The sequence below is a fragment of the Montipora capricornis genome, unplaced genomic scaffold (genome assembly GCF_036669925.1).
Source record: "Montipora capricornis isolate CH-2021 unplaced genomic scaffold, ASM3666992v2 scaffold_473, whole genome shotgun sequence".
NCBI classification, from domain to species: domain Eukaryota; kingdom Metazoa; phylum Cnidaria; class Anthozoa; order Scleractinia; family Acroporidae; genus Montipora; species Montipora capricornis.
The window spans coordinates 20,448-37,770 of record NW_027180210.1 but is presented as its reverse complement, the minus strand read 5'-3'; the positions used below and the strand labels follow the sequence as shown (position 1 = coordinate 37,770).

The window sequence follows — 17,323 nt, the reverse complement described above, 5'->3', positions numbered from 1 at the left end:
CGAAACACCTGTATTTCTGCCAGCCAGCAAGATTCCTCTGAGGAACAGATAATGTGAGGAACAGATTCGTTGGGTGCCCCTGTATGAAGTGGAAGTAAAGTTGTTTTGTGCCCCTGAGTACTATCAACCAAAAACCCAAATGAGGTGACAACCGAGAACGTGCGAGCGCCGTATGCAATATAACACCGAAATATAGTGACAAAATGCTCACCATCAGTACAGTACTTCTACGCGGCATGTGATCTGGCGCTAAAAAGTAACAAGGAAGGGAACAAAGGGTCTTTAATATGGCTGATAAATCGAAAAATCTTCCCTTCTCTGTTTGCCTGTGACCTCTGTGTTTTCGCAGATATTCTTTCGGCTGGTCACGCAATCTATTCTCCCCAACTTTGTTCTTGTGGTTTTAATTAGTCTCGCAATCTGCATGACTAACAAAATAACAAATAAATTCTCATTAACATCTTTGAAATTCCTCCCTATTACACAACATTAAGTGCCCTTCATGAAGCGACGCAAAGGGTCAAATTACCGAAATTTTTACACTGATATGAATATACAAATAATTAAAAAAAAATCATATTGATAAAATTATTGTGAAGTTATAAAATCATCAAAATAAGGTAGCCCATAGGGTGGCCCATAGGGTAGCCCATGGACCCGGGCCCAGGTTTTGTCCACACCCCCGCGGAGAACCGAAAATAGATCACTTCGACGTGACTTATCGTGGTTCTCATTATTGTGGGCTGCCTTTGTATATGAACAGCAATGCGGCCAACCAGATCATCAAACTTGTTTTTGTCCATCCGAAAATACCGTGCGAAGGCGTGTTCATCTTCAAGAGCTAACTCTCCTATTAACTGATGATATACCCCTCTTTCCACCGCGCACCGGTGGCTCAGTTGGTTAAGCACCGGGTTGTCACGCGGGAGGTCGTGAGTTCAACTCCGGCCGGACCAACACTCAGGGTCTTTAAATAACTGAGGAGAAAGTGCTGTCTTTGTAATGACATCTGCAAATGATTAGACTTTCAAGTCTTCTCGGATAAGGACAATAAACCGGAGGTCCCGTCTCACAAACCTTGTTCACATATATAACACTGTGGGACGTTAAAGAACCCACACACTATTCGAAAAGAGTAGGGGACGTGGTTCCCGGTGTTGTGGCCTATCTTCATCACTCACTTACATCATCACTCATCATGGGTTGGGAGGGTTCAGTGGGCTCATAAATGGACTGATAGCGGCTGCCATCGGCGCCCTTAGTATGCTGATGTCCGAGCCCACTGCAAAAATGTAAATAGGATACGTATGTTTGTCCTATCAATCAATCGCGACATTACTACTACTTCCTCCCTCCGTCTAATCCAACTTCTCGTCCAAATAATTCGTTCCCGATTTCTTCCTTTTTCATCTTCCAAATCGTCCACTAACAACAGAACCTGAATGATTTTCAGCCGCCGTCTTCTTAACTCATTGTCCGCCATATTTGTCGAGCAGTAGCCTGGGTTCCAGTGTTGCGAGCAATTTTGCGTTAAAAATTGTCTCGTGTAACATACCGTTGCCGCAACAAAGTTGCGTTAAAAGCTGTCTCGTGTAAGTTGGATAAAAATCGGCGTTAAAAATCGGCTCGTGTAACATCACCTTTACAGCCAGTTTTACATATTTTTACATTGCGAATGTGTTCCTTTTTTCCTCATTGAAAGCACTTTCCAGTCTCACCAATGTAGCTCCAGGAACAATCAGGGCAGGGCATTTTATACCGCACTTTGGTTTGAAGGCCTAAACTTAGGGGAAAAGAATTCTTGTTGCAAGGTCTTGTGAGGTCTAGTAACGGTCAATCATAGAGGTCTTCATATTTTGACGAAATTTATAAAAGAGGTGATTTGTTTATGATTTGGTAATGAATTCCAGAGTTTGGCACCAGTGTAATGTAGGTAACGAATACCATATTCAGTGGTTTGAATTGCGTTTACAAACAGGTCTTGATAAAGTGATTGACGAGTAGAATACGGACGGACAGAAGATATTGCCTTGAAATAATCAGCTTAACAAGAAGGATTTACTTTATCAAAAAACTGATAAACAAGAGAAAGAATTTTAAGGTGAAAAATAACAGACAATTTTAAAAGATTGAGAAATTTTAAGCAAAGGTTCTGAAAGTGAAGCACGTTCAGAAAATGTCATAATTCCAAGTATTGACTTTGCTTTTGTAAGGTGGTCAAATTAAAGGATTTAAAGTAGGTGGTTTATGTTAGACCCCACACCTGAATACCATACGTGAGAAAGGGGTCACACAGAACCGGATAAACGCGGTCTACCTCCACCAGGATTAGCCATCGCTCGATGTTGTTTTTTCACTTTCCATTCTGATTTGCCTGAGTACGGGCAAATCTCGCCAAAAAATATCCGAAAAATTAAACAGAATTGTTCTCCGATAGATTCTTTACCAAAGAAAATAACTCAGGGCTACGTTGGATGCACAGGGAGCCCATTTTCAGCATCAAAAAAATGTACATAGTTAGTTTTATCCATTACTACCACGCCTGAGCCCTTATCGAGCTTTGTGATAACAATGTCATCCCTCGTTTTAGGCTGACTTATCGCTCTTAGCATTGCTTTCGGTGGTGGTGTACGCGCTGTACGCTCCCTGTTATTAAGCGCAATAGATCGCAGGGGGCACGTATACAAAACATGGACGTCAGGTCCATGGACCCCTTCATGGACCCGGTCCATGGACTACCCCTGTGGACCACCCCTCATTTTTTACAGTCTCAAGGGGAAAAATCTCTAGATGAGAAAGAGAAGTCATCCTGGCACTTATCTGGACAATTTAAGCAATAATGATCTCTGCGAGGCCGGTGCAATGCTCAACCAATTGAACTATGAAGCCACCCAGTTGGGAGCAGGTCATGTTTTGCATACGTCGTCCTCTTGGGGCCTTAGCATGCGTTTTGTGTCTGGCATGTCTTATGTCACGCTGGTAGTTGTGGACTCAGCCGAGCGGTTGGCTCAGTTGTTCAGCCGTGCGGGAGGTCGCAGGATCAAAACCACACCCGTACCAACACACAGGGTATTTAAATAACTGAGGAGAAAATGCTGCCTTTGTAATGACATCTGCAAATGGTTAGACTGTTAGACTCTCCAGTCTTCTCAGATAAGGACGATAAACCGAAGGTTCCTGTAACGGCCGAAGAAATATTTTGTGATTTGTTTTTCTCTTAATTAACCGCGTAAGGTTGTGCGAGAACATCTTCATGCGTAGACGAGGATTGCGTGTCCCGAGAATGTGCCATGTAGCATGTAGGTATATGTGCAAAAGCAGTCTGGCAAAGTTCCCCACAAAGTGTTGTTCATTCACCCTGAAAAGCCACTAGGGGAGTGGTCAACTACATATTAGGAGGTATAGGTGTCTATCAGACACAAATGTTTAAAACAGTAGCCCATACCTAGGAGCGACGTTTTCACAGATCACGATTTATTGACGTCATAGCATCACCGAACGAGAACTGTCTTTGTTTCTTGCGGAAAAGGTAGTCTAAAAATAAATTGGTCCACAAAACTGCCTGGAAATTGGCTTAATATGGAAGATGTTCGCTCCAGGTAATGGGCTTGTGCTTAAATTGTCCAGACACTCTCCCTTTCGTCTAAAGATTTTTCTGCGTATAACTACAAAATAAGAGGTGGTCCACAGGGGTGGTCCACAGGGGTAGTCCATGGACCGGGTCCAGAGGGGTAGTCCATGGACCGGGTCCATAGGGGTAGTCCATGTTTTGTATACGTATTCGCATGGGTACGGCTGCTAATTCTCTTTTACCGCTGTCATTGAGTTTTGGTTCTAGTTTCCAATAAGCCGTCTCAAAGGTAGCATGGATTTCTCTCGATAATGTTCGCTGTGGTAGAGTGAGCCCCCTACTCAAGACCAGCTTTTAGCAGAAACGCAGCCTGTACGAAAATATGTTCTTAATGTGCTCATCGATGTTAGTGTCAGTAGTTAGAAGTCTTGAGATCTTTCTAGTATGAACACTCATCTTCTGTTGATACTAGAGTTGATAATGTAAATTGACCACCGTGAAGAGATTCTAAAAGCTGACCTTTCGAGCGTTAGCCCTTCGTCAGAGCGAATCGAGGATTGTGTGTAGTTTTTATAGTGGAGTACGAGCTACGCTATTGGTGGTAACATGGCAACGTGAAAAACAGGGATACATTAGTTAAATAAAAAGCGTTCAATGATCAAGAAAATGGCCGCCAATTTTCCTGAGCGCGCGTTACATGTTGGGCAAAACTGGGTCTTTACATTAAATGACTCGGCGTAAGGTTTCATTTTCTTGGAAAGGCGCACACTGGACAAAGGTTCCTTAAAAACTGGAATACACTACAAAAGTACAGTACACTTTATTGTGGAAACATGAAAAAAAAAAAAAAAAAGGAGATTGTAACTACCTACCAAGAATTGGCCGCGAGGCATAGGGTCTCGAAACTTTTAGGGTGTTCAAGGAACGGACGGTCGTTTTTCACTTCGGTCTGTGAACTGGTCTCGTCCACCCGGGTAATTTTTGCCCAAATTACAACGGCATGCGCTAAAGGGTCTCCCCGAAGTAAACTGCAATCTCCGATGAATCCGATATTTTGGGAAAACGGCTAGCCTCTAGAGTTTCACAAACATTTTCAAAAAAGCACTATTTCCTTCGATTCGTAGCTGAGTTTCTTGAGAACAAACACACCTTATTCCTGGCATTATATCTTAAGTTCATAAGGATGACCTTTCAAAGCATTAAGACTGTACTATCGCCACTTCGAAACATGTTTGAGGCCAGCCTTTCAGAATCATGATAAAGGGATCGCAGTTTCAGAAATGGTTTCGAGATTTTTGAGAAACGCACGAGTGAACGCTTTGGGTAAACGCATTCTGTTATGCAGGTTGTTTCTCGGCATTATATTATGGTAATGTACCATTTGTAGGCGTGAAACAGGCTTCAGAATAGATAACAAAGAACAAAAACTAATTTATTCTACCGTGTCCAGGCTCTTTCACACATGCACAATTAAACGCAAACATATTTCAAATTCCTTTAACGTACATCTACCGCACTTGCTTTACTCTGAAAGAGAAACTTTATTTCCCATAAAATTTAACTTCAGATCTTTGAAAATCGTGACTATATATTTGCTGAACTTCACTAAGTCGTCGTGACGATTTTTAAAGTCAACTACGAGAGTGGTGCGTTTGTGAAGGTAGATGGAATTCAATGAAAAGTGACTAAGAAGTTGCAAGTACACGAGTGGTTTCTGTCAGTCGACTTGGGATGGTTAAACTAACCATTGCAGTAAACAAAAGAGACTACAATAACGTCTAACCGTGACAACGAAAACACTTATTCATGCTTTTCAATGGCCTGTCAGTCTGGTGAGTGAGAGTGTTCTTTAGCTATAATAGATTCCTTTGCACTTTACGCTCCAGAAACCTCATATCTTCTTTTACTTCTTCAAAACAAAGATCATCATCATCAGACGTTTTTACTAGCTATCTCACGGCATTGTGTGGAGTAGGTAATCAATAACTAACCGGACCAATGTTTGCTTTCAAAGAAAGTTAAAATACTATTACCCAACATAGACACAGACATCACGAAAGACTTGAATTTCTAATAATGTTGAGATTCATTCAGGCCTCATTTGAATGTGGTCAACTGGGTTGCCAGTATGGCAATTCCAGTCGCAAAAAAGTTTGAGGGGGTTGGGGTAATGTGTAGATTTCTCTGGTGCACAGAGGAGAAGATTTAATTAACCTGCAATGGCGTCGAAAGTCATTGTAACGCGAATGGCGTTTTAGTGCATCTTTAAACAAAATATACCCTTATGGATCTCAAAAATGGAACGTCAATTAGGTAACTGGACTTCGACAACAATCTTTCGCCCGTCGAGCCGAAATCAAAGTGAGCTGTATTTCTAATATTTTGCCACGTGTGGTGTTTATGTATAACACTGAAACCAAATGGAAAATTCTCTGGTAACTTATGGGTTCAACAAAGACAGAGAAGGAATAGAACATCTTAAGTAGCCCTGTGATCTCTGTTGTCTGGCTATTTGTATTTATTTGTACTCAACTCTGCACAGTCTTCCGGTAACAATTGGAAAGTTCACGAATTCTTGTTAACTTTCAGTGGCGTCGAAAGTCATTGTAACGCGAATGGCGTTTTGGTGGACCTTTAAACAAAATATATCCTAACGGAACTCAAAAATGGAACGTCAATTGGATGAACAAGACAAGCGGTGAAAAATAAATATCTGAGTAATGGTCTTCGACAACAATTTCATTTTTCGCCGTTGGATATCAAGTGAGTTTGTTTGTAATGTTTTGCTAACTTGGTATTATATACAACACTGAAATCAAATAGCAAATTTTTTTTGTGGATTTAACAAACATTGAAGGAATCGAACGCCTTGAATGCATCACAGTGTTAACTGAAGTCGCATCTAAGTTGTCTGGCAATTCACATTTATTTTGTACTCAACTCTGCAAAGGTAAAAAAAAAAAATGGAAATGTGACAGTGAAGAATTACTTGATTGAAAGCTTGTTGTCTCTTTTGTGCGTCATTATTTACGGCCAAAGTTCTTCGAAAAGGGCTTGATGTGAACTGTCAAAAATTTATTTAATTGCATATGCTTTGTGACACGGATTCTGTCTTGCGTGCACGCAAGGAATTGAAATAGGAAGGGTTTTTTGCCTCTAATAGATGTTGTTTGTTTCAATAAATTTGTCGCTGGAAAAGGTTTTTGTGAGATTTCCAGCCTTTGTAGTTTTAATTTCATGTTGTGTAATTTTTGAGCTTAACAAATTTGCATACGTGGGTTGAAATGTTATAAGGGAGGATTTTTGTGCTAGCGCACTGTAAGCAGCGCGTGCTCAAGTCACTAAAATAAAGACGTCTGTTGGAAGCGTGCTTTCAAGAGCTTCAACAAAAAAGTGTGACGCTGATGAATAATAAAGTAGCTGCTATTTCCAAAACGATGGAATTACCTTGCGACAAATAACATGGTCTTGGAGGGTAAAGTTTTGACTTTGCAGAAACAATGGTCAACCTCAAGAATTGGGCGATTGTGATATTTATGTTGAATTCGCACATTTCTTGTTAAACTATATAAAACTTGAAGAAAAAGAAAACTAACAAAAACAAAAACCTGGTATCTTGCCATCACTTGACAGCTGCTCTACTGTATCGCGAGTGAACACGCCGCGGTAACTTGATCACGGCGCCCGCTGAATGCGATGTTACTTTCGATTTTGCGATTTACTTGTGCAGCCAAAAGTACAATAAAAAAATTGAACGTAGCAAAAATCTCGCAAAATGTTTTTCGCTGATGGTAACTTTTTATATTCGCGGTTCAAAATTAATGTTGTTTTCATGTCGTAAATTTTGTTGCTGATGGCAAATATTTTATTCTCAATCGACCGTCCTGAAAACTTCCTTCTGCTATTCCTAAAAACTGTGTATCAATATTAATTTACTTTTGCATCAATATTTGTTTTGCATAAAGCACGCTAACAAAATCTGTATCTTGCTTAGCTCGCATTTTTGAGTGTTAAAATAGAATTTTCGGTCCTACGGTTCTGTTACTAAGGGCATATTTTTAGGTCACCCATCCAGATACTAACCCCACCAGACTGTGGTAAACTTCGGTGAACTTTTGTATTACAACGCTGTCACGCGCTCAGAGTGCACGGTTAAGGGCCCACAGACGTATTTTTCGCGCGTTGCTAAGGAAATGAAATGCTACTTCCGGTGACTGACATCATCATATTGTGAGCTGACCAGGAAACCCACTCGCAAGCAAAAATCACCGCAAGAACTGTTGTTTGCATCCAAGGTTTTTTCCTCACCCTTCCTCGAACTCGTTCTCAGATCAAGTGCGCATGCATTAACGAACTGACTTCCGGTTTGAGGAAAAGCTTTAAATTGAATTGATTTTTTTAATATGGCACGTTTCACCTCCAAATACAGAATATAGCTAAGCATTGATTTTTTCAAATCATCTTTTTTGAAAATTTTATGGGTATTTCAGTATCGTTTCTCTTTCTAAAAAAACATTTTTCAAAATAAAAAGAAAACCATGCTTGGCTGGGTGCACAAACGAATACAAATTATGAAACAACTGATTAAAGGGTCAATGGTTTACAAAAGTTGGAGGCTGACCAAAATAATGCCAAATTCTCTCAAATTAGTCAACTATTACATCGTTAGCAACACAACCCCCCCCCCCCCCAAAAAAAAAAAAAACAAAACAAAAGGGTTAGTAGGCACTTAAACTTGTGGTGAAAAGAACTTGTGAGGGAACTTAAAAATGATCCACATGTAAGCCTAGAAGCCAATTTTTCTCGATTTCTTTTCTTCAATCTTTCCGAGTTTAGTACTTTGCTAGTAACCACATGTCTTCTCAGGGGGCTATTTACCTAAGACTTCTACCAAGGCACTACAATGATATTAAGGGGGATCCTTCAAATAGCCATTTCTCTAATTCCTTTAACTCTACAGTTATCCTTTCTTGCCAAGTGTTTTCTATTTAATATTTCTTTGTCTGGTTCAAATCACAACCACATTTGGTAAATCACGTGACCAAAACAGTAAATGCCTAAAAACTCAGCGAGTTAAATATGTTTTCCACAAGATTTTTAACGCAAAAGTGTGAGAACATTCTAACACAAAATCTGTAGCACGGATTTTAAAAGAAATCATTTCTCAAAATAATTAAGACGTCATAAGGCCCTCCCTTGATACACTTTTCAAAGTATCAGTACCATTTTTTGTCGAAATAGAAATCCCATGCTACAGTTTACGAAAAATGATGGGACAGTTCCCATCCGGTGAAAACAGAGCCTCTTTCTTTCGTTTCCTGAGAGCTTTTACCTGTTTTACACTGAACATGCACGGCAGAGGACTGGGACTAGTTGCTCATGCGCGTTTTGATTCAAGTGATGTCACATTTCTCTTGAAAAAATTACTTCATAGAACCATCCATGCAACCTTTTTGCAGGGCTCTTTGACTAAAAACCTTTCTTAGCAACCATTGTCTTTCTGTAGTTAAGTGCCACTCTCCTTACCCTGCGATCAGGCGTACTTTCCCCTTAGTCATGGTGCGAAAAAGGTAGACCTGATACAATTTCTTAACGAGTCGTCTTTCCGTAGTCCAGAATCTGGACTTTACTCTGATTGGCCGAAAAACAATAGGGCTCTTGGAGCCTTGCTCCGATTGGGTACAGAATTGCAATCATACTTCTTGTAAATCGGTTAACAGCTGGTGAAATTATGGCAGCCGAGAAGGATTTGAACACGAGTGATGTTTAGGCTCTGTTTACAGCAGCTGTTGCTTTGACTTCAGTTTTTTTTTTCCAAAAACCAACTCGAAAACGTTTGTAGTTGTGGCAAGTCCTTTGGAATACATTCGGAAGCAACAAGTTGCGAATCCAAAAAGAACCGAATAGAACTTTAGGGCTGCCACATTCGGGGAATCAGTCGAGCTTGACAGAGAAATTGGACACTGTTTACGGAATCGCTGAACAATCTGAACACTCTTCTAAAAAAATGATAGCTCAGTAGCTGCTGCTGAAAAACTAGAATTTCTCAAAGTCAGTTTTCTTCATATCCATTTTTTATAGCATCTTTTATTGGCATCTCAAATATTCGAGTTTAAATAAAGTTTATTGTACTGTTGATTGCGCCTGATGATGACATGAAGAATTCGGGCATTTTCTGCCATTTGATCCCGAAATTCTTTGTTCCTTGATGGTTTGAACAGAGAAACCGCACCAACTGTCAAGCAGAATTTGCAGAAATAGCTTTGATTGCAGACATCAAAGCCAGAGTGCTATTTTGCTTTTGTCGCGTCTTTACTTGAATCGCAGCGTGCAGGTAATTTCCGGTAAAATCTGATTGATTCACATTTATAGCATGACACATGATAACATCACTCTTGACAGGTGGGCGGGAGACGACTCGTTAAGAAATTGTATCAGGCGTACTTTTTAGCGCCCTGTCTCAAGAAAAGTACGCTTGATCGCAGGTTACAACGATATACAATACCAAAACAATATCGTGTACTATTAGAGCTACATATTACAAAAATACAACTTAAATCTCCTGGAAGACAAAACCCAGCTCAGTTGACAATATGGAATAAAGCGCTGTGTTACTGCACTACCACACGTACCCAATACGTGTCTATTTTTTCTAAAGAGGACAGGGTTTTTTTCTTTCTGACAAATGATTAATAGGCTGGTAGCCAAGTTTTGAACCTCAGAAAAAGATCTGTTTCGTCGTATGAACGTGTGAGCCAAAGGGCCTCTGCTGGCACGACATCTGGGTGACCCCTTAAATGGTCTTAATGACCCCTGACTTTAAAAAATTGCATGAAACGCTGCAGTTCAATACCACCCAAGTCAGTCCCTTCTGTTTTTGAGTAACACGTACCACAGGTAACTCAGTGTAAGCTCATGGAGCGTTTAGTTATTTGAGAGATTTAGCATCGCGTTTCCGTGAAACGGGAAACGTCAAACGACAGGCTGTTGCTGCTCATATCCTCGTTGCATGCCTGCTGCCTCGTCAGACGCGGACTCTTCCCATAACTTAAGCTTTTGCGATGAGTTAATGAGTATGCAGTGAGGATATAGTGCTATAATTTGACATTGGGTGTGCTGCAGCCATTGCTGCTCCTCGAAAATTTATCGGACCCAAAATCGGTGAAGTCTCTTGACAATTCCTCTCTGCCTTCTTCTTCGCAACAACTCCAACATAAGAAGCAGCTGAACACGATGTAAAAACCTATTTCTGCTTTTAATCTTGCGCCCTTTTCTTACGATGCCAAGAGATCAGGTTGCGTAAAGCAATCCCGCATATGGAAAACAGATTCGCGAACACAATCGCAAATTAAGTGACAGTGTTTGCGACGTTGTTACGTGTACATATGGAAACAGATCACGTACTTGTTTAGAAGTTGAATCCAAACATAATTTATTTCAAATTAAAAAAAAGAAAGAGATAATACGGAGCGACTTATCTTGTTTACTAGGAATGGTGAATCTCACATGAAAAGAGAGAAAAGTTGCTTGCGACCACGGTGATTGATTCCGAAAAACCATTCAAGCACAAATCGGAAGGATTGCTGTTGAAACTATTTATTAAAGAGAATCTTATATGAGCCAATTCTGTCCTTCTGAATTTCCTTTTTATCCAATGTAAGATATTATTTTCCCGCATTCCGCTGCTTTTGCGCTTCATGCGTAGAATGGCGTTTTCACGTTGAAATTTCAATCGCAAATAGCCCTATTTATAATCAAAGGAACAGCTTTTCCACAGACCTCCAAACGAGCATTTTAGCTTTATGTAAGGTTTATTTCTTAATTTACGTTATTCCGCGTTTTCCCGGCATACTCCAGTGCATTTGTGAGTTGCGAAGATATGGCTATGGTTTCGTGAAAAATTGGCCTCAAGGCCGCGAAAGCTTTGCGTTCGTGAGAAAAATACGGAAAAACAGTACACTCCAGCTTCTTTGCGAGGATGGATATGAGAATATGGACGTATTTGTAAAAAGCGCGTGATAGTTTTCATTCTCGTCACCAGAGCCTCGGATCGACCCAAGGCTCTGGGAAACTCTATGTAGTGAAAACATGGGTTGTTGGGTTCTTGTAGTCAAAAATAGGCTATTTAAACGTTACGGCGCCCGCTAACTCCTCGCGCTAACATGAATGCAGCAATTACAGACCCTTTTGATTGTTCTTCACCAAAACCAATGAGAAGACAATTTGTTTCAGGGTTCCCCAGAGCTCTCCCTCAGTCAAGAGAAAAGCTCTGGGGTCGACATTGGATAGTGTTAACATATGAATGAAACTGCGCATGACGAGACTGGCTAGTGCAAATCTAGATTTGGCTAGTGAAATCAGACCTGATACTAGCCACTAGGCTAGTGAGCTGAAAAGTTAGTAGCGAGCCCTGTGTGAAGTAACTGCTTTTGTTTTTTCTTTTTTTTTGGCCAATCACGTTGCATGAGAGAACAGAGAGTCGGGTGATCTCCGAGCAATTCGTGTTATCGTTGTCACTAGCGAACCTTTGAAACGAACATTCTTTGACGGACATGTTTGGTTACAAAGGAGAAGATAAATGTGTCTTGTAAGAGTGTTTGGACATCTCTCCTTCCATACTTCGAGCCGATTTATGTGGGCTAACTGCCGCACGAAATGCTATTATCGACCCCTACGATACGAGAAAGCCGTACGTTAAGTGGGCGAGCTTGAGGATTAACTTAAAAGACAGTTTGAAGATGACATTGCTCTTTGAGTTAAGAGATCGGGTTAAGATTAAAGCAGCGCACTGGAGGCAAAGAAACGTCTGAGGCAGACTCTGTCCTATCACGTTCGAGTACGGACTTTACGCAAATGTCATTATAGCATGTGAAGAATTAAGTGTGCGATAGTTACACTTAAAGCTGCACAAAAAGCACAGAATACGCATTGAAATTCCGAAAGCCAACCCCTCATACTTGGCTATCTGGCGGAAAACAACAGCGCTATTCCATCAAAACACTATCAGTCCACTAATGCTGTAAAGAGAACATTTTAGGCACAAGAAGAAACACAGCATCAAGCTGCGTACAATAGGATCGAATGCTACATGCTCACTTCTCGCGAGTGACAAACCAACCAATTGCCTGGAAAAGTAGCCATTAGCTTTCTTACTGAAGACGGACCTCTAGCAGTCCCAATAACCTCCATAGAGAAAGATGCCCAAATGGAGATTGAAGCATTGCTTTCAGACCATGGCGACTCATGATATAAAAGTTTTCAAAGGCGAACGATTCGCAAACAAATCTCAAGTTGCCACCCTTTAGGGATAAAAAAAACAGGGCTTCATCAAGGGCGAAGCATTTAGACTTCTTCGTACAAACTCCTCTGAAAGGAAATTCAAAACTAAAATCTCGCATTTTAGAGAAAGCCTTATTGAACGAGGAAATCCAGAAAGCCTGATTACAGCTACACTCTCAGACATCAAATTTGAGGGCAGGAAACAAGCCCTCCTACAGAAATGCAAAGAAGATAAGCGAATCTTGTCTTTTCGTCACACAATACCGTCCTACGGTGCCCAATCTTAAACAAACACTCATGCAAAAATGGCATTTAATCCAGCAACAACTGCTACTTAGCCAAATATTTCAAGATCCCCCGATCATTTCGCACAAAAGGGGCAGATCTAAGCTGGCTAAAACTTAAACACGTGGATGGGAGTTGTGTAGGCCTGTCATCCCCATTGTTATTGCGTGTTCCCTGCGTGTTGGCTCTGGAGATTTATGAGCCTAATTCTGATTGGCTAAGAATTTCACGTCAAAAAAATCGTTTTACAGATCAGTTTCGCAGACGCTATTAGGGAGCTTAAGCACGCGCGTTTTTGAGACGAGGACGGCAACCGGAAGAGAAAATTTTGGGTGATGCTGTCTCCCAGATTTTTGTATTAATCATCTCTAACGGAGAAAAAGATACTTAGCATTGTAAATGTGGTTGTGCGAAAGCAAGTTAAAAGGGAAAATAACTCACTTCCGGTTGCCGTCCGCGTCTCAAAAACCTGCGTGCTTAAGCTCCCTATTTTTCGGGGGAGAGAAACGACCGCCGGAAATACGTCTGTGTTCGCAGGCTAGTTATCGTATGACTCTTTAACACATCTCACCAGGCTAATATTCTCCCGGTATTGTTAAGAAAAAGTATTAAATATAAATACCATCGTAGAAACATGTAAGAGCAGGTCTCTGAGAAAGTCAAGCAAAGTTGGAAATGGAAATCTTAAACTCCCCCTTTATTTTTTGTGTGGAGATATGTTGCCTGGGAGCCACAAGCCCATGTTTTGACCCTCAAAATGGGTAACATATGTGTCTCTACCTCTCGCATACATGTGAGTCAGTTGTGAATGAAATTCCACCAGAGAGGAGACCTATGCCTCCAATTACTAAGGTATTTTTCAAAACTGCTTTGACTTTTTTGAACAAGGAAAAATGTTGGCTTTACTATGTGAGGTGTCGGCAAGAGATCATGATCTCTTGGTGTCGGTCATTTCGGAAAATGACAAAAACGAGCACATAATTTTTCGCATTTTCTTCCAAAGTATTCTTTTTTTCCGTAACTGAATTTGCAACAGAGATTATGCGGTTATTATGGTTGTTAAATATCAGAAAACTAACTTGGGGAAAGTCATATTTTAACAACACGAGATAAACAAATTTGATGGATATTGTAAAAAAATTAAAATTAAGTCATTTTTACACTTAAAATTTTCGCTCTCAAAACGTTCTAAAGCAGGCGGTCAAACTCTCACAGTATTTATTATTATCTTGTCTGTAAGCTGAATATGACTGTTGAGGTTTTAAATTGGTGACTACGATGAAAAAAAAATTAACGTTAAACATATCGCGTAATTCCTTGCAGTTTAACACTTAAACTGTAGCATCTTCGCTCCCTTTTTCGTGACCAAATCGATGGATTTCCCTTGCAGTCAAGTCAGATTTACATTCTCTTCCATCCACCATCACCTCGAGAAAAGTAAAACCATAGGTAATGATGAATTTGTCCGCATCCAGTTGAGTTAACAGAACACTATTGACAAGAATAAAAGCTTGAGACAGTCTCTTCCGAAATAAAGTTTATCCAGCGAGTTACATGGATGTACGTACGTTCACCATGCCAAGTAAACGTATGCCTATGACCATCCTGAATAAAGTATTTGGCTAAAATCGAGGGGAGATTTGTAATATGTCGATGAAAAGCCGAGAAAATTCTTCGCGGGACGGAAATGAGTGGGGACAGACCGCTGACCGGAACCCACCAACGCCGATACAAAATTAAAGTAGTAGAGCTAAAAATAATAAATTAAAAGAAAACATTAAATGGATATGATGAAATCACTGTGGAAACAAAAATATAAGGACATTAGTTTAGTTATACATTGATTGTGATTGTGGCTTTATTAACTAATGCCTTTACATTGCAATTAAATCGTTTAAAATAGAATAGCAGACATGCATGAATGCACACAATTTACAGATTATTATTCTTATTCTTATTATTATTAAATCACCTTCTTCCCAAAGGGGAGGGTTATGTTTCCAAATGTGCTGTCGGAAGTAGAGTAGGAATGTCAAAGTTAAAAAATCTGATTTGCATAACATGCTCATCATAGCTCAGCTCGATTGAGACGACATTTTCTGAAAAAAAAAAAAAAAAACGTTTTCACAAAAAAGTTGCGTTTTCAGGCTGAAACGAACGTTTTGCACAAATTTCTACTGTGAATTAGATTTTAACCTAATAATAATCTTAAAATGATTATCCATTTACGGTTTTTGCTTAAAATGGAAAGTGGTTGGTTTCCAAACTTCAAAGGGGAGGTTTGGGAATGCAGGGGAAGCGTTGTAAAACTAAGGGTGCGTTCGATTGACCCTATTCCGGAATAAGAATAAGCGGAGTGGTAATTTAAAACGGTATGTCTGGCGCCTTTGAAGCAACAAGGATAATAATATATGCTTAAAATAGCATTTTTGAAGCTGTTAGACAATTTTAATGTGACTCTCCGTGAAAACGAAGGGTTTGTAACTTCTATTCCATGTATTCCTGTTCCGGAATACGGTCAATCGAACGCGCCCTAGGTGAATGTGACAGGGGGTGCTTTCCATAATGCCTGACCATCAGGTCCGAGACCAGTGGAACTAACCAAGGAAAAATTAAAACATTTTTCATCAAAAGTCAATTTCGAACCGGACCGAAGCGTTCCATTTACGTTAGTTTCGACTAAAATGTCGGTTGCATCACCGGACCGACCGGTCAAAGAGGACCACCTCCAGAAGCGGTCCCAAATATTCCGGACGGAGCGAACCGAAACGGACCTTTCCATTTGACTTCAGTCCAAAATGTCCGGAAATTTTGGCTCAATGGAAAGCACCCAGGGATATCACAAATCACTTGCAAACCGATGGACTATGCAAGAACCGGGCAATTCGCGTGCCAAGTGTCAAATTCTCTTGTGAACAAGAAGATCTTTCAGATCTTAAAACAGCGCTTTCAAAATTTATCTGTTTTCTTACCACTATAGTCACGACGTAGTGCACATTCCAAAGCAGTCTATAGACACAAAATCACCTGATCAATCTGTAGCACAACAACTGACAACAACGACTGCACACGAACTTATTGCACTATCACTTATAGCCGAGGTGAAATCTCCGAGGAATCTCCGATAACGTAATGGTCTTAATTAAACTGTCATCAGGATATCTATGGGTATGAACGATACGATAAATAACACTTTTAACAACTTACAGCTTTCTTTCTAAAAGTCGCGATAAAATTTAATTGGTTTTTTACACGAGTAAAGGCTTAGCAAAGTAGTCACACGCGTCACTTAATTTAAGAATTACGTTATCCAAGGCTATGTTTTAATAGTACGGTGGTTATTTCCCTACCAATGAAAGTTGAAACGTCGACACATTCCATGGATGACATAATGACCTTTTATGTATTCAATAATCGCTTTGAATCAACCGCTTAAATAACACAAAAAGGCAATATATTTTGTGCTAAATAAAGAGTGGAACATTCATAAAATTTTAAGTACATTAACGTTTTAAAAGCTTTTGGCGAATACCTGTAAACATCATAAGTTGCGTGATTCGAAGTGCCACTGACTATATGACCGAATAGAAATTTGGGACTGCTCACCCACAAAACTAAATTTTATCTGTTTTCTTACCACTATAGTCGCAACATAGTACACATTCCAAAGCACTCCTTGTTGATTCACTGATGACTATAGAACCAAAATCACTTGATCAATCTGTAGCACAACAAACTGACAACAACGGCTGCACACAAAGGTATTACACCATTACTTATAGCCGTTGTCAAATCCCCGATTGCATCATCAGTCGTAGCTGTTGTGAAATTTCCGATGACGTAATAGTCTTATGCCCCATTTACACCAAACCTTAAACATGTTTTAAACATGTTTAGTTAAACACGGTTTCAAAGTGTTTTCTTTTTAAATCATGTTTATTGACTTATCGACTACGAATTTAGCACAGGTCAAAGCATGTGTTGAAACAAACCTGAATCTCATGGAAAAGCCAGTCCTACATTTTTCTGTGACTTATTTTTATTTTGTTAAACCAAGTTTAATTAAACATGTCTTGTTGGTGGGAATGGAATATTAGCTTTCTTTCTTAAAAGTCACGATTACATGTTTCAATAAGACAAATATATATATTTTGTTGTAAATAAAGAGCGGACTATATTCATAAAATT

The 17,323-nt window shown here is 39.9% G+C and overlaps 1 long non-coding RNA gene across 1 annotated transcript; it reads right to left on the bottom strand.

Moving 5' to 3' along the window:
* Positions 1-289: 289 nt before the first annotated feature.
* On the bottom strand, positions 290-16,843 carry LOC138036243 (uncharacterized). Its single transcript, XR_011129819.1, has 3 exons — positions 16,773-16,843; positions 15,108-15,234; positions 290-428 (listed from the first exon to the last, which is right to left on the bottom strand). It is a non-coding gene; the product is annotated as an uncharacterized lncRNA (long non-coding RNA).
* Between the last annotated feature and the right edge of the window lie 480 nt (positions 16,844-17,323).